Source organism: Balaenoptera ricei, chromosome 2, assembly GCF_028023285.1.
Source record: "Balaenoptera ricei isolate mBalRic1 chromosome 2, mBalRic1.hap2, whole genome shotgun sequence".
In the NCBI taxonomy this organism is placed as follows: Eukaryota; Metazoa; Chordata; class Mammalia; order Artiodactyla; family Balaenopteridae; genus Balaenoptera; species Balaenoptera ricei.
The window spans coordinates 25,279,432-25,301,242 of record NC_082640.1 but is presented as its reverse complement, the minus strand read 5'-3'; the positions used below and the strand labels follow the sequence as shown (position 1 = coordinate 25,301,242).

At 40.6% G+C, this 21,811-nt stretch overlaps 1 protein-coding gene and 1 long non-coding RNA gene across 4 annotated transcripts in view; one reads left to right on the top strand and one right to left on the bottom strand.

Annotated features, from left to right (window-relative positions):
* PRKCQ (protein kinase C theta) overlaps positions 1-21,811 on the bottom strand; it is a 154,265-nt gene that overhangs the window by 46,499 nt on the left and 85,955 nt on the right. The window lies entirely within an intron of this gene.
* LOC132358841 (uncharacterized) overlaps positions 1-21,811 on the top strand; it is a 234,637-nt gene that overhangs the window by 206,811 nt on the left and 6,015 nt on the right. Inside the window, exons 5-7 of the long non-coding RNA XR_009500585.1 lie at positions 3,018-3,129; positions 18,066-18,260; positions 19,612-19,699. This is a non-coding gene — a long non-coding RNA (uncharacterized LOC132358841). The remainder of the gene's footprint in view (positions 1-3,017; positions 3,130-18,065; positions 18,261-19,611; positions 19,700-21,811) is intronic.

Here is a 21,811-nt window from a genome sequence, read left to right as displayed (position 1 = left end):
AACAAGCCTCCACCTTCGGGGAAACACTTTCTGAAAGACTGCCGTGTAACCACCAAGTTCACCCACCCGCCAGCCACCCCTCTTTCACCTGACATACGTCCTCAGCCTCCCAGTAGGATGCTTCCTTCTGTTCCCCCTAAATGACAGTCAACAGGTGGGCTCCTCACCAGCCTGACCCCACGGGCCCCTCTTTCCTGACATCCTTCTCTCTCCTGGCTTCCACTGACCCTACTCCCCTGGTCCTCCCCTCACCTCCCTGAGGGATCTGAGCTGTCACTTTCCCTCTTCTTCCCCCTCCTCCTTACGAGGGGGCTTTGCTTTGGTTTGGTCCTTGAACCACTTCCGTGGGTTTATCCCAACTCTCACGTATTCCCACAGTGTCAACCACTGCCTGTTTGCAGAGTCCTGCATTTATCCTTTCCTTGAGGTGTGTGCCGTGTCCCCTCCAACGCACGTGGTCTTTGGTTGAATAGGGGGATGCACCTCCAGGTGTCCTGTTGGAAGAACGCTGGGAATGACACGTATTAGGCTGCCGTTTGCTATTGATCGTGTATTTTCTCTAAGACTGTCAGCTGAGAAAAGGACACATAAGTGACCTAAGTGTTACTGTGGAGAGACGAGAGGTAGATAAGAATGATTTTGAGGTCAAGGTAGAGAGTCCACAAGGCTGCTAGGGGCACAAGATCAAGGGAGCTTGGGTCGAGGAAGAGATAATGGACTTGAAGGGCACAGAGGGGTGGAAGAGTGGACACCAAGGGTGGACGTCCTCTCCTCTCGGCCAGCCTTTCTGGAACCTGAGGATGCTGGCAGACGTGCCACAGTCAGCCAATGTAATTTACCAGAAGACCATTTCTTTCTATTTTTCTTCCCCTACCCCAAGAACATTATCTAGAATGCTGTGGGATAATTTTTTAAAAAGAGAGAAAACATGCTTCTGGATATCAAGGGAAAGTACTATTTAAATGGAGAAACCAAATAAATGCATCTGAAAGCAGTCACAGAAAGGGGCAAACCACAGGAACAAAACCACCTTTCTGGGTCTTGTCAGCTGAGAAGCCTGAGGAGGTGAAAGGTAATGGTCACTAAGTAGGATTTGGTGAATCTGAAAGACATTTAGGGGGGAGATCCTCTCTGACCCTTCAAAGGAGGGCGAGTAGCTTCACAGACAAGAGAGGTTACTTTCCAGGATACCCTGGAAGGAGATGCAAAACGTCTATGTTTCGAGGGAAGGTGGTGTTCTGCGGCTTTGGGAGAACAGCTGATGGAGGAACAGACGAACAGTGTGGGCACACGAGCCTTGAAGAAACAAATCACAGAAAGGTGAGAAAATACCTGTGAGCTTAAAAGCAGGTGTGCGGAAAGGGCACGGCATTTCAGATGCAGCAGGCAACATGTGTAGTCACAGAATTCCTGCATATTTGTTCACTGATCGCCTATTATCACCAGCGTCTTGTGAGGGGGGGTGTGTAAGGCAAGCTTTTTGAGTACAACAGGGATTTACCACGTGTCTACTGTAAATTGACTCTTTTGGGTACGTTTACTGTGAATCTAACATCTGCTGAATCATACTTGAGTTGCACAGAAAGGACATCTGAAGCACATCAAAGTGATGTGTCATTTCTGAAATAACAATTTTCCAGCAATCTTTGTATCAGAAAACTGCCAGAGTCCTGTAAAGAGAAGAGACTTCTCCGTTACTTACAAATGGGGACAACACAAAGAGTTAATTCTTGTCTTAGTTCGTGGATAAGTGTTTTTGAGGATGTGGGTTTTCTTTTCCTGTTAAAATTGTGATAGTTGCTCACACTCCTAACTCAGCTGGAGGGTTTGTGGATTAAAGAGTTTTTTGAAAGCTTCAGACGAGGTAGTTTCTGAATCAAATGCTTGACATGAAAAACCTTCTGGCAATCTCAGATGGATTTTACCTTCAAACTATGGGAATTTCAGAATGACATACTTTTAAAAAAACTGCCATGCTGAAGTCATTTTTCTTCTATTTCAAATAATAACAACTTGCAGTTCCTATGGCACTTTCTCCATGAAGGATTCAAACTTCTCCCCAAATGCTATTTTCTTTTTTAAACATTATCCCTTTGGAGGCTAAAAGGGGACAACGAAGGTTACAAAGAAAGGTTCGGTGACCTGTTGAAAGTCACGTGAAGCGTCAGGCGTCAACTCCTGCTCTGAAATCATGAGTGAGGGCACCCTGGACGTTAAGCCTCGTGTGTTCTATAAAGGGAAAGTGAAACTCAGTTTTCTTTTTCAGAAAAGAGACGTTGCACAGTAATGCTGACACACAAGGGTCACCTGGTTCAGACAGGGCGTGTGGAAGTCGAGGGCAGTGGTGCAAATACATGAATTAACACTACCATCCTCACTCCTGACGTTCGGAAGCCTGCAAAACCTTTGGGCCTTCACTCACATTCAGCCTGGGGGGAGAGGCCCGGAGATGTGCTCATATGATCTAAAACGTCTTGTAGGTGTGAAATTGTAAGGCTACTGAAACTACCTGAACACAGACGGGCCTTTCAGGATTCAAAGGAGACACAGATGAAAGCAGGCCACAGTCCACTTTTCATTTCTAAGGAAAAATTAGTTCCTTAAAAAAAACCCAAAGAAGTGTTAGATGTATCTTTTCCTTAAAGAGATAATAGTCCCCAAATGGAGTCACTTGTGTTAAGCCCACATCGCCAAACTGAGACTTAATACCTAACCTATTTGCAGTTCCAACCTTCCCCAGCGATGTAATCTTAAGCGGTCAGTCTGGATCTTTCTGGTCAGTGCAAGACGGGTAATGCCCCTGATAGAACCCCTTCTTCCCTAAGGGAAGGTGATCCTGCCTGAAACATTCTGCCCTTTTCCTTGTCCCTCCCCCATTTCTGCCTATAAAGTCTTCATTTCATGCAACTCCCCAGAGCTCCCTGTCAGTTGCTAGATGGGATGCTGCAATTCGTTAGTCACTGAATAAAGCCAATTAGAGTTCTAAACTTACTCAGCTCAATTTTGTGTCTTAACAGATTTAGTGATGGTGACGGGATCCGAAGGAAACATCTGATGGCTCTGAGGACAACACGAGACACAGGGAAGGACACTTTGAGAGCATCTTTCCCGCCGTCGCGAGGGCCGTGGGTAAGTTCCCCTCGGTTTTGAGCTCTGCTCTTTGCGTCGGGCTCCTGATCTAACTTAATTGGCTATCCAGTCCCCCATTTGATTGGAACCCCTAGTTCCATGCTGGGAGCTGCTGGTGGTTTAGTCTGCAGTTCCCCATCTGTTTGGAATCCTCCTCCAGATTCCATGCTGGGAGCTGCTGGTGGTTTAGTCTGCAGTTCCCCATCTGTTTGGAATCCTCCTCCAGATTGCATGCTGGGAGCTGCTGGTGGCAGCTGTGGTTCCCCATTCTTTGGGGTTTGCTGGTTCGGTCCTTCGCCCAGTCCCTGGTTCCATGTTGGGAATTGTTGGTGTGCAAGGTCTTTGCCTTGGCCGGGCTGCAGTGACATCTCTTGGTTACTGCTGGTGTGTTAAGGTGCGTGTTTGTTTGTCTTGTGTAGATAAAGGCTATTGTGGATGGGAATTTCAGAAGCAAGAAAAGCCACAAAATTGGTGGCCATGGATCAAGCATTTAAACTGTCAGAATGCTCACCACCTAACACAGAAACTCCTGTGTTAGGACCAGTTGGTCATGGAATGGGTTAGAGTGACACTAGGTCAGCTGCCAACCTCAAAACTTCCATGCAGTGAGGCACACTATAAAACACAGCACAACCTCCAACCCCGCGGCATATCCCTCTTATTCACCTGGCTCCGAGAGAGACCCAAAGGCGTAGCCCGATAAAATGAGACCTTTAAATTCTAAAGAGTTAAGTGTGCCACGTGCTTGTTGTATATCTAAGAACTATAATTCCAGAAGCTGCAGATATCTACCAAAATGGCAAAAATCTTACTAAAAATAACTTAGGATTGTTTGGGGTTCTGAGAACTTAGCCTGGCAACTGTCAGGATGGGGGTCTCCAAAAGACGGCTGGACAGAAACGTGGTTGAACTACCTTTGTGGCTAAGGGTCCTACCAAACGCTGCCGGCCCTTGGAGAGACTGCAACGACCATTATGAGGAAAGTTCCAATTAGTTGAGATCATTTGAGAAGTGCCCTTGAAAGTAAGGGCTCCCAAATCAAACAAACAGAATGGGGATACTTATTTTAACTGGCATGCAGAAGCCTTCAAAAGGCTTCAAGATGCCAAGATAGCTTCATTGAAAAATTTGTTGCAAAAGGCTAATGAAAAATTAAAGGCACAACAGGTACCTAAAAGAGCCGGTAAAATGAACGTTATATAACCTTCTGTCCTCCTTTATTTGAATACTCATTCTAGTAATCCGGTCTTAAGTGTCTTTCTACTCTAAAGAGGCAACAGGACCAGAAAATCCACCAAGTCAGTGGCTTTACAGACAGCCCCGTATCTACCCTTAAAGGAGGGCCCCCAAAAGGGCGCTTCCCAGGATGGTCGAGACTCTGAGGGATTTTCTGGTAAACTGCTACATTATTCCCTTAAGCAGCTAAGGCAAACTAAAATTAAAATGAATGAAAAACAATTACCGAGTTTTGGCAGATACCAGAGCTATACTGTCTGCATTAAACCCCACTCAGAGCCTGCAGATGTGATCCCAGGAAAACTGGCAGAAGCCAGCTAAGGTGAGGGTCAGCTCCCCTGGACCTCTTGTAGTACATGATAAAGAGAGGAAAATATAATAACTGTTGTACCCCCTTTGGGGACATCAAGTACAAGGGGTTGTTCAATACTGCAAGAAATATCTGCTGTTTGTCCCGACTGAAAACTGGCAAGATAGATATTTATAAGGATTTCTTTGAAAAGTAGCTCAGTGGTAAGAAGTTGGTCAGAAATTGGAAGCTCATAGGAATTTTTTTTTTTTAGGCCTCTTCCCCTAAGCCAAAATAAAACTATGTACACCCCAGAGGGAAAGAAAAACCTTCTAAAGCCTTTGTGAAAGGATTTACTAAAACATTCCAAAGGCAAACAGCTCTAAATCCAGAACATAGAGATCTTTTGATTTCCATCTTAGTTAGAAATCTTCTCCCTGATATAAAAGAAAAAAAAAAGCGAATTAAGGATAATTTAGTTGGATGGGGTGGATCAATTTATGATATCATTTAGGCTGCAACCCAATTCTTTGAGGAATTGAGAGCTACTGTCATGATCTTAAAAATTTTGCAAGACTAGAAATTCAGCTCTAGAGGCAGTTCAAAAATCCAACTATTCCTTTCACCAATCCCACCACCTTCCCTATTTATCTCAAAAGGCGTGTATGTATTGGAAAAATTCTGGCCTTAGAAAACCAAAGTCCTTCTTGGAGGAACTTATATTCTATCCCTGTGCCTTTGAGATGTAAATGTTATATAAACTTTAGGGAGGTAATTCTTATTAGAAGGAAAACAAAAGGGGGAAGGTCATTTGAAACTTAGGTGAACAAAACATCTTATAAGTGTCTTCCCCACAAACATTAGTGAAAAAGCTTTAGCCGCCTGAGCGGGTAACCTTAACTTATTCCCTCCACCAGGTAAACAACTTAGATTCAGCTGCTTTTATAAGTAGTGAATTTTGTATTATTGTAGCTGATTCATGGTAGTAATTTTAAAATGAAAGCTATAATGTCTCTGTTTGCACCTCTCTATGTTTATGTGTCTGTGTATATGTGTTGTATGTGTATGGTAGTTTTCACCTCTTAATGGTATTACTAAAATTGTAAAAAAAAAAAAAAAAAGCTCAATTTAATTGGTTTGAAGAAAATTAAGCACTTATATGAATTAAGTATTCCTAAAACTCCCAGAAATATACCTGCATCCCTCGGTGATATTGCAGGTTGAGCTCCAGACCCTCACAATAAGGCTAATATCATAATAAAGCAAGTCACACAAATTTTTTGATTTCCTAGTGCATATAAAGGTTATGTTTACACTATACTGTAGGCTATTAAGTGTGCAATAGCATTATGCCTTGAAAAATACATATATATACCTTAATTAAAAATACTTTATTGCTAAAAAATGCTAATCATCCTCTGAGCCTTCATCAAGTCATAATCTTTTTGCTGGTGGAGGGTCTTACCTCAGTGCTGGTGACTGCTGACTAATCAGAGTGGTGGTCGCTGAAGGTAGGTGTAACTATGGTAATTTCTTAAAATAAGACAACATTGAGGTTTGCTCGATTGACACTTCCTTTCATGAATGATTTCTCCATAGCAGGCAATGCTGTTTGATAGCATTTTACCCACAGAACTTTCAGAACTGGAGTCAATCCTCTCAAACCCTGCCACTGCTCTATCAGCTAAGTTTATATAACAATCTTCACAGCATCTTTACCAGAGGTAGATTCTAAACCAAGAAACCACTTTCTTTGCTCATCCATAGAAGTAACTCCTCATCCATTAAAATTATTTGATCATGGGATTGCATCAATTCAGTCACATCTTCGGCCTCCACTTCTAATTCTAGTTCTCCTGCTGTTTCCACCACATCTGCAGTTACTGCCTCCACTTGAAGGCTTGGATGCCGAAAAGCCATCCATGAGGGTTGGAATCAAATTCTTTTAAACTCCTGTTAATGTTGACATTTTGATTTCTTCCCGTGAATCACAAATGTTCTTAACGGCATCTAGAATGGTGAATTCTTTCCACAAGGTTTTCGATTTACTTTGCCCAGATCCATCAGAGGAATCACCGTTTATGGCAGATTTAGTCTTATAAAATGCATTTCTTAAATCATAAGACTTGGAGGTTGAATTCACACCTTGATCTATGGGCTGCAGAATGGATGCTGTGCTAGCAAGCATGAAGACAATAGTAATCTCATTTTATATCTCGATCAGGGCTCTTGGGTGACCAGGCGCATTGCAAAGAGCAGTAATATTTTGAAAGGAACTTTTTTTTTTTTTTTTTTTCTGAGCAGTAGATCTCAACAGTGAACTGAAAATATTCAGTAAACCATGTTGTAAACAGATGTACTAGTCATCCAGGCTTCGTTGTTCCATTTATAGAGCCAGGCAGGGTAGATTTAGCATAATTCTTAAGGGCCCTAGGATTTTGGGAATGGTAAATGAGCATTGGCTTCAACTTAAAGTCACAGCTGCATTTGCCCCTAACAAGAGAGTCAGTCTGCCCTTTGAAGCCAGGCACCGACTTCTCTCTAGCTATGGAAGTCCTAGATGGCATCTTCTTCCATTATAAGGCTCTATCATCTACATTGAAAATTTGTTGTTAGTGGAGCCACTTTGGTTAATTATCTTCGCTAAAGCTTGTAGATAATTTGTAGCAGCTTCTACATCAGCACTTGCTGCTTCACCTTGCACTTTGATGTTATGTATATGGCTTCTTTCCTTCAACCTCATGAACCAACCTCTGCTAGCTTCAGATTTCTCTTCTGCAGCTTCCTCACCTCTCTCAGCCTTCATAGAGTTGGAGAGAGTAGGGCCTTGCTCTGGGTTAGGCTTTGGCTTAAGGGAATATGTGGCTGATTTGAGTTATCCAGACTATCCGCAATAAGACTGTATCATTTTCTTATCATTCCTGTGTTCACTGGAATAGCACTTTTCATTTCCTTCAAGAACTTTTCCTTTGCATTTACACCTTGGCTAATGGTTGGTGCAAGAGGCCTACCTTTCGACTGATCTTAGGTTTCAACATGCCTTCCTCACTAAGCCTAATAATTTCTAGCTTTTGATTTAAAGTGAGAGATGCGTGACTCTTCCTTTCACTAAATACTTAGAGGCCATTGTAGGGTTATTAGCTGGCCTTACTTTCAATAATGTGTCTCAGGGACTAGGGGGGAACCCAAAGAGAGGGAGAGAGACAGAGAAACGGCGGGTCAGCAGAGCAATCAGAACACACATAACATTTGCCAGTTAAGTTTGCTGTCTTACATGAACATAGTTCATGGTGCAACAAAGCAATTATAGTAGTAACATCAAAGATCACTAATCACAGACCACCATAACAAATATAATATTAAAAAGTTTGAAATGCTGCAAGAATTAACAAAATGTGACGCAGACATGGTGAGAAAACGCTGTTGGAAAAATGGCACCGGCAGACTTGCTCAATGCAGGGTTGCCATAAAGCTTAGATTTATAAAAAAAAAATGCAGTATTTGTGAAGTGCAATAAAGCAAGGTATGCTGGTAATAGAAACTAACCCAAATGCTTCTCAAATTTCACATGGTCTGAGATAATCCTTGGTAAATAAAAGCTAGTTGAAGTTTGTTGGATTGTAATTAAAATGTGTCTTAAGAATTATTAGCATTGAAAATAATGCAGATGTACAACTTTACTTGTTTTACTACTCAAATTAGTTCATGTTATCTCTGTTACGACGTTTTCAGCAAGAAAAATAGCTCGGGGGTGATGGTTGACTTTGTCTAATGTCTCACAAAGTTTTTGTGGGTAATCTAAACATAATTATTGAGAACAAGTGAATTAAATAGATGTAAATGGCATAAAAGGTTTTAGGTAACTTTTAAAAGAGTTTCCTCAAAACTTTGTGGTAACCTGAAACAAAGTTTTGCTAAGTTAAATGATGGATAGGCATTAAATATCTAGATAATTTCCAAATAAGATAGAATATTGAAACACTAATTACTGAACACAGGTTTATCTACTTTTGGCTTCCTACGGAGCAACTAAAGATATTTGGGTCTATTAGTAAACACTTTTTTGTGCCATACTGAAATATTTACTATCAGAAAGGATATGTTTCAAAAAATTTTAAAAACTATATTAAGCCACAGAATGCTAACGTAAAACACAGTTTACAGTTGTTTACTTCTTTATTTTCACTAAAATTAAGTATTTTTAGGGTTAAACATTCTAATATATACAATTAAAGCTATTGGAAATAATAAGGTGGATATCTCTGTATGCAAGGAAAGTAGGATGTGTGATTTTGACAAAGGAAGGTATGAGGAATAGAGATGTATTTTTGTTGAGGAAAAAGAAAGTAATTTTGTTCTAAATGGAGAGTGGTTATTTCAGAATGGGAAAAAGGGAAAACATTGGAAAAAACTGTAGAGAGTTGTGGGAAAAAGAATCTTGGGAACTAAATTTTATGCATGGTTAAGCTATCTAAGATTGGAATGAATTTATTTAAGTTAAAAAAAAGTTTTAGTAAAAATTAAAATTGGTTTTCTCTTTCTTACAAGGAAAAGTTCTTTTGCACTATTAGTCTACTTCTGATAAGCTACTGTGAAAGGTTTTGCAAAATAACTTCCTGTGATTCCCATTATCTTTATCAGATCTTTGATTACTTAAAACTGAGTCTTCTCTATTAAAAGAGATAAGATATTTTAAACAATTACTTAACTTTCTATATTTACCTGCGAAGTCTTCAATTTATCAAATGGATAACTACTATTTCACAGTGTTCTATGTCCTATTTGACCAAGTATTTTTAAACCTTTTGATGTTTTTGACAAACTTCCCACAAATCAAATTCTAAATGAAATCTTTTTGACCTCAAACCAACTCTGAGATTTTCCAGAGAGCCCCAGGAACATTTCAAAAGATTAGTTTAACATCTCTCTTTTTATAAGGAGAGAAAACAAACTAGGTTTATTTGTCATGCTAAATTGCATGGGAAGCACTGTCAGAAAGTAACACTAAGCCTCCTGTATGTTGTATTTGTATAGATATATAAGTATTCCCAAAATTGATATGTCCTGGTATAACGTAATCAGCCATACTTCCAGTTATTATTTTAAAATGTGTATCACAGAAATAACTACATTTCCTTATCAAATGAACTCTCATTAGATCTTTAACCATATTCTTTTTAAAGTCTTTGTCATTACAGAGGGTTATTGTTAAACTCAGATGCTTTTGCAAAAGTATTTATTCAAAAGTGCCTCATCTTTGGAGGAGCCTCAAGATGGCAGAAGAGTAAGACGTGGAGATCACCTTCCTCCCCACAAATACATCAGAAATCTACATGTGCAACAACTCCTACAGGACACCTACTGAACGCTGGCAAAAGACCTCAGACCTTCCAAAAGGCAAGAAACTGCCCAAGTACCTGGGTAGGGCAAAAGAAAAAAGAAAAAACAGAGACAAAAGAATAGGGACGGGACCTGCACCAGCGGGAGGGAGCTGTGAAGGAGCAAAGGTTTCCACACATTAGGAAGCCCCTTCACGGGCAGAGACTGCGGGTGGCAGAGGGGGGAAGCTTCGGAGCCACGGAGGAGAGCGCAGCCACAGGGGTGCGGAGGGCAAAGCGGAGAGATTCCCGCACAGAGGCTCGGTGCCGACCAGCTCTCACCAGCCCGAGAGGCTTGTCTGCTCACCGGCCGGGGCGGGCGGGGCTGGGAGCTGAGACTCGGGTTTCGGTCGGATCGCAGGGAGAGGACTGGGGTTGGCTGCGTGAACACAGCCTGAAGGGACTAGTGCGCCACAGCTAGCCGGGAGGGAGTCCGGGAAAAGGTCTGGAGCTGCCGAAGAGGCAAGAGACTTTTTCTTACCTCTTTGTTTCCTGGTGCGCGAGGAGAGGGGATTCAGAGCGCCGCCTAAACGAGCTCCAGAGACGGGCGCGAGCCACGGCTAACAACGCGGACCCCAGAGACGGGCGCGAGCCGCGGCTATCAGCGCGGACCCCAGAGACGGGCATGAAACCCTAAGGCTGCTGCTGCAGCCACCAAGAAGCCTGTGTGCGAGCACAGGTCACTCTCCACACTGCCCCTCCCGGGAGCCGGTGCAGCCCACCACTGCCAGGGTCCCCTGATCCGGGGACAACTTCCCTGGGGGAACGCACGGCGCGCCTCAGGCTGGTGCAATGTCACGTCGGCCTCTGCCGCCGCAGGCTCGCCCCGCATCCGTACCCCTCCCTCCCCCTGGCCTGAGTGAGCCAGAGCCCCCAAATCAGCTGCTCCTCTAACCCCATCCTGTCTGGGTGAAGAACAGACGCCCTCAGGCCACCTACACACAGAGGTGGGGCCAAATCCAAAGCTGAACCCCAGGAGCTGTGTGAACAAAGAAGAGAAAGGGAAATCTCTCCCAGCAGCCTCAGGAGCAGCGGATTAAATCTCCACAATCAACTTGATGTACCTGCATCTGTTAAATACCTGAATAGACAACGAATCATCCCAAAAAGAGGAGGTGGGATTTGGGAGCAACAATATATATATATTTTTCCCTTTTTCTCTTTTTGTGAGTGTGTATGTGTATGCTTCTGTGTGTGATTTTGTCTGTATAGCTTTGCTTTTACCATTTGTCCTACAGTTCTGTCTGTCCAGTGTTTTTTTTATTACTTAAAAATTTTTTTCTTAATATTTTTTATTTTAATAACTTATTTTATTTTATTTTATCTTCTTTCATGTCTCCCTTCTATTCTGAGCTGTGTGGATGACAGGCTCTTGGTGCTCCAGCCAGGCATCAGGGCTGTGCCTCTGAGGTGGGAGAGCCAAGTTCAGGACACTGGTCCACAAGAGACCTCCCAGCTCCATGTAATATCAAATGGCAAAAATCTCCCAGATATCTCCATCTCAACGCCAAGACCCAGCTCCACTCAACAACCAGCAAGCTACAGTGCAGGACACCCTATGCCAAACAACTAGCAAGACAGGAACACAACCCCATTAGTAGAGAGGCTGCCTAAAATCATAAGGCCACAGACACCCCAAAACACACGACCAGACATGGATCTGCCCACCAGAATACAGGCACTAGTCCCCTCCACCAGGAAGCCTACACAACCCACTGATCCAACATTGGCCACTGGGGACAGACACCAAAAACAACGGGAACTACGAACCTGCAGCCTGCGAAAAGGAGACCCCAAACACAGTAAGATAAGCAAAATGAGAAGACAGAAAAACACACGGCAGATGAAGGAGCAAGGCAAAAACCCACCAGACCTAACAAATGAAGAGGAAATAGGCAGTCTACCTGAAAAAGAATTCAGAATAATGATAGTAAAGATGATCCAAAATCTTGGAAACAGAATGCAGAAAATACAAGAAACGTTTAACAAGGACCTAGAAGAACTAAAGAGTAAACAAACAGTGATGAGCAACACAATAAATGAAATTAAAAATTCTCTAGAAGGGATCAATAGCAGAGTAACTGAGGCAGAAGAACGGATAAGTGACCTGGAAGATAAAATAGTGGAAATAACTACTGCAGAACAGAATAAAGAAAAAAGAATGAAAAGAATTGAGGACAGTCTCAGAGACCTCTGGGACAACATTAAATGCACCAACATTCGAATTATAGGGGTCCCAGAAGAAGAAGAGAAAAAGAAAGGGACTGAGAAAATATTTGGAGAGATTATAGTTGAAAACTTCCCTAATATGGGAAAGGAAATAGTTAATCAAGTCCAGGAAGCACAGAGAGTCCCATGCAGGATAAGTCCAAGGAGAAACACGCCAAGACACATATTAATCAAACTATCAAAAATTAAATACAAAGAACAAATATTAAAAGCAGCAAGGGAAAAACAACAAATAACACATAAGGGAATCCCTATAAGGTTAAAAGCTGATCTTTCAGCAGAAACTCTACAAGCCAGAAGGAAGTGGCAGGACATATTTAACGTGATGAAGGAGAAAAACCTACAACCAAGATTACTCTACCCAGCAAGGATCTCATTCAGATTTGACAGGGAAATTAAAAGCTTTACAGACAAGCAAAAGCTAAGAGAATTCAGCACCACCAAACCAGCTTTACGACAAATGTACTTCTCTAGGCAGGAAATACAAGAGAAGGAAAAGACCTACAATAATAAACCCAAAACACTTAAGAAAATGGTAATAGGAACATACATATCAATAATTACCTTAACTGTAAATGAATTAAATGCTCCAACCAAAAGACATAGACTGGCTGAATGGATACAAAAACAAGACCCATATATATGCTGTCTACAAGAGACCCACTTCAGACCTAGGGACACATACAGACTGAAAGTGAGGGGATGGAAAAAGATATTCCATGCAAATGGAAATCAAGAGAAAGCTGGAGTAGCAATTCTCATATCAGACAAAATAGACTTTAAAACAAAGACTATTACAAGAGACAAAGAAGGACACTACATAATGATCAAGGGATCAATCCAAGAACAAGGTATAACAATTGTAAATATTTATGCACCCAACATAGGAGCACCTCAGTACATAAGGCAAATGTTAACAGCCATAAAAGGGGAAATCGGCAGTAACACAATCATAGTAGGGGACTTTAACACCCCACTTTCACCAATGGACAGATCATCAAAAATGAAAACAAATAAGGAAACACAAGCTTTAAATGATACATTAAACAAGGTGGACTTAATTGATATTTATAGGACATTCCCTCCAAAAACAACAGAATACACATTCTTCTCAAGTGCTCATGGAACATTCTCCAGGATAGATCATATCTTAGGTCACAAATCAAGCCTTGGTAAATTTAAGAAAATTGAAATCGTATCAAGTATCTTTTCTGACCACAACACTATGAGACTAGGTATCAATTACAGGAAAAAATCTGTAACAAATACAAACACATGGAGGCTAAACAACACACTACTTAATAACCAAGAGATCACTGAAGAAATCAAAGAGGAAATCAAAAAATACCTAGAAACAAATGACAATGAAAACACAATAACCCAAAACCTATGGGATGCAGCAAAAGCAGGGAAGTTTATAGCAGTACAATCCTACCTTAACAAGAAACATCTCAAACAACCTAACCTTACACCTAAAGCAATTAGAGGAAGAAGCACAAAAAAACCCCAAAGTTAGCAGAAGGAAAGAAAGCATAAAGATCAGATCAGAAATAAATGAAAAAGAAATGACGGAAACAATAGCAAAGATCAATAAAACTAAAAGCTGGTTCTTTGAGAAGATAAACAAAATTGATAAACCATTAGCCAGACTTATCAAGAAAAAAAGGGAGAAGACTCAAATCAATAGAATTAGAAATGAAAAAGGAGAAGTAACAACTGACACTGCAGAAATACAAAGGATCATGAGAGATTACTACAAGCAACTATATGCCAATAAAATGGACAACCTGGAGGAAATGGACAAATTCTTAGAAATGCACAACCTTCCGAGACTGAACCAGGAAGAAATAGAAAATATGAACAGACCAATCACAAGCACTGAAATTGAAACTGTGATTAAAAATCTTCCAACAAACAAAAGCCTAGGACCAGATGGCTTCGCAGGCGAATTCTATCAAACATTTTGAGAAGAGCTAACACCTATCTTTCTCAAACTCTTCCAAAATATAGCAGAGGGAGGAACACTCCCAAACTCATTCTACAAGGCCACCATCACTCTAATACCAAAACCAGACTAAGATGTCACAAAGAAAGAAAACTACAGGCCAATATCACTGATGAACATAGATGCAAAAATCCTCAACAAAATACTAGCAAACAGAATACAACAGCACATTAAAAGGATCACACACTATGATCAAGTGGGGTTTATCCCAGGAATGCAAGGATTCTTCAATATACGCAAATCAATCAACGTGATACACCATATTAACAAACTGAAGGAGAAAAACCATATGATCATCTCAATAGATGCAGAGAAAGCTTTCGACAAAATTCAACACCCATTTATGATAAAAGCCCTGCAGAAAGTAGGCATAGAGGGAACTTTCCTCAACATAATAAAGGCCATATATGACAAACCCACAGCCAACATCATCCTCAATGGTGAAAAACTGAAACCATTTCCGCTAAGATCAGGAACAAGACAAGGTAGCCCACTCTCACCACTATTATTCAACAAAGTTTTGGAAGTTTTAGCCACAGCAATCAGAGAAGAAAAAGAAATAAAAGGAATCCAAATTGGAAAAGAAGTAAAGCTGTCACTGTTTGCAGATGACATGATACTATACATAGAGAATCCTAAAGATGCTACCAGAAAACTACTAGAGCTAATCAATGGATTTGGTAAAGTAGCAGGATATAAAATTAATGCACAGAAATCTCTTGCATTCCTATACACTAATGATGAAAAATCTGAAAGTGAAATTGAGAAAACACTCCCATTTACCACTGCAACAAAAAGAATAAAATATCTAGGAATGAACCTACCTAAGGAGACAAAAGACCTGTATACAGAAAATTATAAGGCACTGATGAAAGAAATTAAAGATGATACAAAGAGATGGAGAGATATACCATGTTCTTGGAGTGGAAGAATCAACATTGTGAAAATGACTCTACTACCCAAAGGAATCTACAGATTCAATGCAATCCCTATCAAACTACCACTGGCATTTTTCACAGAACTAGAACAAAAAATTTCACAATTTGTATGGAAACACAAAAGACCCCGAATAGCCAAAGCAATCTTGAGAAAGAAAAACAGAGCTGGAGGAATCAGGCTCCCTGACTTCAGACTATACTACAAAGCTACAGTAATCAAGACAGTATGGTACTGGCACAAAAATAGAAATATAGATCAATGGAACAGGATAGAAAGCCCAGAGGTAAACCCACACACATATGGTCACCTTATCTTTGATAAAGAAGGCAAGAATATACAGTAAAGACAGCCTGTTCAATAAGTGGTGCTGGGAAAACTGGACAGCTACATGTAAAATAATGAAATTAGAACACTCCCTAACACCATACACAAAAATAAACTCAAAATGGATTAAAGACCTAAATGTAAGGCCAGACACCATCAAACTCTTAGAGGAAAACACAGGCAGAACACTCTATGACATAAATCACAGCAAGATCCTTTTGACCCACCTCCTGGAGAAATGGAAATAAAAACAAAAATAAACAAATGGGACCTAATGAAACTTAAAAGCTTTTGCACAGCAAAGGAAACCATAAACAAGATGAAAAGATAACCCTCAGAATGGAAGAAAATATTTGCAAATGAAGCAACTGACAAAGGATTAATCTCCAAAACATACAAGCAACTCATGCAGCTGAATATCAAAAAACCAAACAACCCAATCCAGAAATTGGCAGAAGACCTAAATAGACATTTCTCCAAAGAAGATATACAGATTGCCAACAAACACGTGAAAGAATGCTCAACATCATTAATCATTACAGAAATGTAAATCAAAACTACAATGAGATATCATCTCACACCGGTCAGAATGGCCATCATCAAAAAATCTAGAAACAATAAATGCTGGAGAGGGTGTGGAGAAAAGGGAACCCTCTTGCACTGTTGGTGGGAATGTAAATTGATACAGCCACTATGGAGAACAGTATGGAGGTTCCTTAAAAAACTAAAAATACAACTACCATACAACCCAGCAATCCCACTACTGGGCATATACCCTGAGAAAACCATAATTCAACAAGAGTCATGTACCAAAATGTTGACTGCAGCTCTATTTACAATAGCCAGGACATGGAAGCAACCTAAGTGTCTATCAACAGATGAATGGATAAAGAAGATGTGGCACATATATACAATGGAATATTACTCAGCCATAAAAGAAACGAAATTGAGATATTTGTAGTGAGGTGGATGGACCTAGAGACTGTCATACAGAGTGAAGTAAGTCAGAAAGAGAAAATCAAATACCGTATTCTAACACGTATATATGGAATCTAAAAACAAACAAACAAACAAAAATTGGTCAGAAGAACCTAGGGGCAAGACGGGAATAAAGATGCAGACCTACTAGGGGATGGACTTGAGGATACGGGGAGGGGGAAGGGTAAGCTGGGACAAAGTGAGAGAGTGGCATGGACATATATACACTACCAAATGTAAAATAGATAGCTAGTGGGAAGCAGCCACATAGCACAGGGAGATCAGCTCGGTGCTTTGTGACTACCTAGAGGGGTGGGATAGGGAGGGTGGGAGGGAGGGAGATGCAAGAGGGAAGAGGTATGCGGACATATGTATATGTATAAGTGATTCACTTTGTTATAAAACAGAAACTAACACACCATTGTAAAGCAATTATACTCCAATAAAGATGTTTTAAAAAAAAAAAGGGCCTCATCTTTGAAGAGATTCATGGAGCAAAGTATGGCAAACACAGGTTAATGATAACTTTACAACATCATAAAACTGAACTGGGTAAAAATTCCCAGAACTAATGGAAAAAACTGGATTCAAGCAGAACAAGAATTAGTAACACAGGACTGAATGAACTGAGGAGGATGATTAGAATTTTTAGGACTTCTCATTTGAAATACTGCTGGTACTTTAATGTTTTGTTTTTCCAGATTTGAGACTTCTCTTGCGTTATCATGACTTACAATTAGGTAAAGTATACTTTTGTAAACAAAGATGAAACATTTACTTTTTCTCTCTGATTCCTCCAGAATCCAGAAACTCTCCAGTATTCTTTTTATGGAAAAATAGTTATTTACGTAAGTTCAGTGAGAGTCTGTTTTTGTAACAGGACACAACTGGATACACTGGTTATATTACCAAGACCTTGACTGGAACGTTATATGTGAGAGAGATGTGTATAGACTCAGATATGACCAGACAGCTTTAAATAACTAAGGTTGACTTTAGGGAGTCAATAAAGGTCCCTTGGAGAAATTGGACTGGTACTCTGGTACCAAGGTTCCTGGGAGCTAACCAGGTGACTAAGAAAGGTAATTTCCTGGTAGGTTCCAGGAAACTCGGTATTTTTTGGATCTCAAGAAGAGAGAAATTCACCCAAAGCTATAGGTATTGCAGGTAAAATCTTACTGTGAGACTTTGGCTTAGCTTAAAGCCTCAGAGGCTTTAAGAGTTCACTCTGAGATTCCTTTCCAGGAAACAGTTTTTAAAAGAGCTTAAATGGTCAGTCACTATTCTTGCTGCACTTATGTAATTAATCAGGCCAAGTTTAATGCAAATGAATTAGGTTTACTGTAATTATCTTTGGTTAAAAAAAATGGTGATGATACAGAGGAAAACTGTATCTTTGTAGATATTAGATTCTAATCCTGGTAATTGATTTTGAGGTTTTGTTATATACCTGTAAACTGGATTGGATCTTGAATACTTCTAGATCCCTCAATTAACTGGCTATGACTCTCCAAACTAATGTGTCCAATTTTCTCCCACCCTTCTGATTTGGAGTCAGTAAGAAAAAAGACTGCCCTTGCGTCTCCTTGGAAGGGACTCTACCAGATCTTCCTCACTAACCTGATGGCAGCCAACCTGCAAGGACTTGAAACTTGGGTACATATCTCACAACTGAAGAAGTCCCCACCTGATGTTGGGTCCTGTACACCCACTGAAGACCTCAAAATCAAATTGAGAAGTAGCCGATGTTGAGGTAGACTGCTGGATAACTAAACTTGACACCCTCTCCTCTTCAGTGTTTACTCTGGCACTGGCCTGGAAAGATAACATCTTCATCCATATCTCCCAGGCCATTGCTTGGGTGGGGGTGGGGGGGTATCCTTTTAGATTGCTGGATTTATCATCAAAAACTCTGATCTATCCATGATGTTAGAGACCCTCTGGTCTGTTTCCCTCTCTCTGGTTAATAACCCCAAACTTGGGGAACTTTGTTTCCAGGCTTTGTATACAAAGAAAGGGACACAAGGCTAAGGGGATGCAAACCCTTTCTTTGTCAGGGCCCTACTTCACTAAGCCAAGGCAACCTGTTGCACCTGGATTAACACTTCTGAGGAAGTTGAGGCTCAGTTACATAAAAATACTGAACAAGCCACTTGCCTTAAACAGGTGACTCTTTCAATGGGGTCCTTCTTTGACTTATTTGATTTTGATTAGTTTGGGTCTTGGGGCTGAAGAGCACTCCAGGTATTGGGAATTATCCTACTTTTCATAATCATAGTGATCTCCCTGGAATGCTGTATTCTTTCAAAGGCTTTAAATTCATGTTTGCAGCCACTGACCACCAACTAAATGATCTCCCTAAGAGTGGAACTTCAAGAAGGGAATGAAGAGAATGACTGACTTAGAAAATGTGACCCTAAACTCTGTGGCCTGTGAATACCACAGATTAAGTAAAAAACATCCTGACCTGTGAACACCACACAAAGGATCATCAAAAACCATGAGAACTTCAGAACGGTAGCTGGGAGTGGTGCTAATACCTTAAATTTTGATCACATCTCCCAGTTAAGTTGAGGGTCTGATCAAAAGAGGCAAAAGAGGCGGTGTGATTGTTAGAAAAGAGACAACAGTCCCCAAATGGAATCACTTGTGCTAAGCCCATCTCCAAACCGGCACTTAATACGTAAGCTAACTGCAATTCCAAACATCCCCAGGAATGTAATCTTAACCAGTCAGTCTGGAACTTCCTGATCAGCACCAGTAAGGACATCCATCTAAGGAAGGTGACCTTGACTGAAACAATCTGCTCTTTCCTTGTCGCTCCCTACTTTCTGCCTATAAAAGTCTTCCATTTCATACAGGTCCTCAGAGCTCCTTTCTGTTTGCTAGATGGATGCTGCTCAATTCATGAATTGTTGAAAAAAAGATAATTAGATCTCTAAATTTACTCTTGAATTTTGTGTTTTCTCTCCAAACCCTCTTATTTTCACCTAGGGTTATCAGAGATAGATCAGAGAAATTTTGCATACTTGAGTTATTGAACTTTTAATCTAGCATAATTAAAAAGAGAGGAAAACTATTTTTCTGTGTTTTTTCCCCTGTAGGTGAACATTTAGATACTACAGAGATGACATGTCACTAAGACACATGGTATGAATATATAGGAGGCCCATATCTGGACAAAGACATATGGTAAGATTGAATGCTGTTTCCAGCTGAGTGGCCTTAAGGCAAGGTTCATCTTTCTTAGCTTCAGTTTTCTCATAGGTAAAATGAAATAATAATATCTACTTCATTGGGTTTACAGAATTAAATGAGATAATATATTTAAAGTTCCTAGGAAACTATCTGGCGCAAAATAGGCTTTAGTAAACCTAGTTTTAATCATATTTTCTTTATTTTAATATATATGTTGGAGCAGAAATGGCTGGTTGCCTCCCTTTCTTTCTTAGTAAAAAAAAAAAAAAAAAAAAAATTATTCTGGAGGACAATGTGCTTAAGATTCAACTTTCCAGCTTTCCTTACAGCTATAGAAGAGTCAGAGAGAGGTAAGCAGCAATTTTTTGTGGGCCTTTTGGAAAAGCGACTTAAGAAAGAAGACTAAGCTGGCATGGGGTTGTTCTTTCCTCCCTAGAATGTGGCTGTGAGGGCTGGGCTCTAGCAGCCATGTTGGACTGAGGAGTACCCTTGAGGATGGGAACTCAGTACAGTAGATGATGGAACAGGGAGCAGATGGTTCCTGGATCTCTGACACCATGGAACTGTCATACTTGCTTTGAACCATGTATGTAACTCCTTTTATATGAAGAGAAAAACACTTCTATCTCATGTAAGTCATTGTTATTTTCTATCCCTGTTACTAGCAGCCAATGCAATTTCTAATTGACATACATGTTAATTCACATTTAGACAATTCTGAAATTGGGAGATGGCTTCTAGTTTTTAAAATAATTTTGTGTATCAAGAAAATTGGGAGATGGCTTCTAGTTTTTAAAACAATTTTGTGTATCAAGAAAATAGGGCATCTAATTATTGATGGTATCTTAAACTCAAGAAAGCAGAATACTATTCTTGCAAGCTAGAACTTGTTTTTTTCTATTTACTACTTAGATTAGGTAGCAAAAGGAAATAGTTTTCTAATTTAATCCGCATATAGTTTGAGTCTTGCCTCTGTTGGGGAAACACAGAACTTAGCAGGTCAACAAGAAACATTTGTTGAAGTAATTTAACAGCGACTTTCTAAAGTAATTTATGACATGTATTTTCAAGGTTTTATGATTAATTTGTCTCTAATAGATTTTAATTTGTTAGTGAGTACAGTTAAAAGATTCCTCCCATGGACACACTGATGTACACCTACACAGAAAGCAATTCCTCCTGAAGAACTAAGAGCTGATTGAACAGCTTCTGCACAAGAAATGATAGAGGGACCGAGACCCAGCATCAACAGGAAACACCCTTGACACAGCAATCTGCAGTAGAGAGGGATACCACTGAGAGGCCTGTGCACAGACTTGCCCACCTTGGTGCACAGTGAGAAAAAAACCCCCCAGCAATTTAAAGGACACTTTAGACCATACTTGAAGGAAATCCATTTACTAACCTTAGAGCATCTGCCAAACACATGGGGAACTGCTGGAACTCTCTCCAGGGTTGGAGGTGCTGTGCATGGATGGGAACACAGTCCAGACACTGTAGCCAGCCTGCCAAGGCCACCGTAGCATGCCCCAGGCCTGCACTAGCTACAGCCATGCTACCAGGGTGGCTTTGGTGTGGTATATATCCTAGGCCACTCTGGCTCATGTTGCTCCAGCCATCCTGCCAGGGTGGCCACAGGACACCCTGCCCAGGGACCACCCCCCCTGCCCCCCCAGGCCCATACCTGTTCCAGTTCCAGCCCCCCTCACCCCTAGGCTGAGCCTGACCCAACCAGCCTGCCAAAGCTGCCCAGCCCACACAGGGGATGCTCCTTACACAAGGCCACCTTTAAAACCAGGAGACGCAGCTGTCTTACCTAATTCATAGAAACAAACCGGAAAGTCAAACAAAATGAGGAGACAGAGGAATATGTTCCAAATGAAAGAACAAGGTAAAACCCTGGGAAAAACACCCTAATGAAACAGAGATAAGTAACTTACCTGGATTTAAGAGTTCAAAGTAATGGTCATAAAGATACTCACTGAACTCAAGAGAAGAATAAAGGAACACAATGAGAACTTCAACAATGAGTCAGAAAATATAAGAAAGAACCAATCAGAACTGAAGACTACAATAACAAATGAAAAATACACTACAGGGAATCAA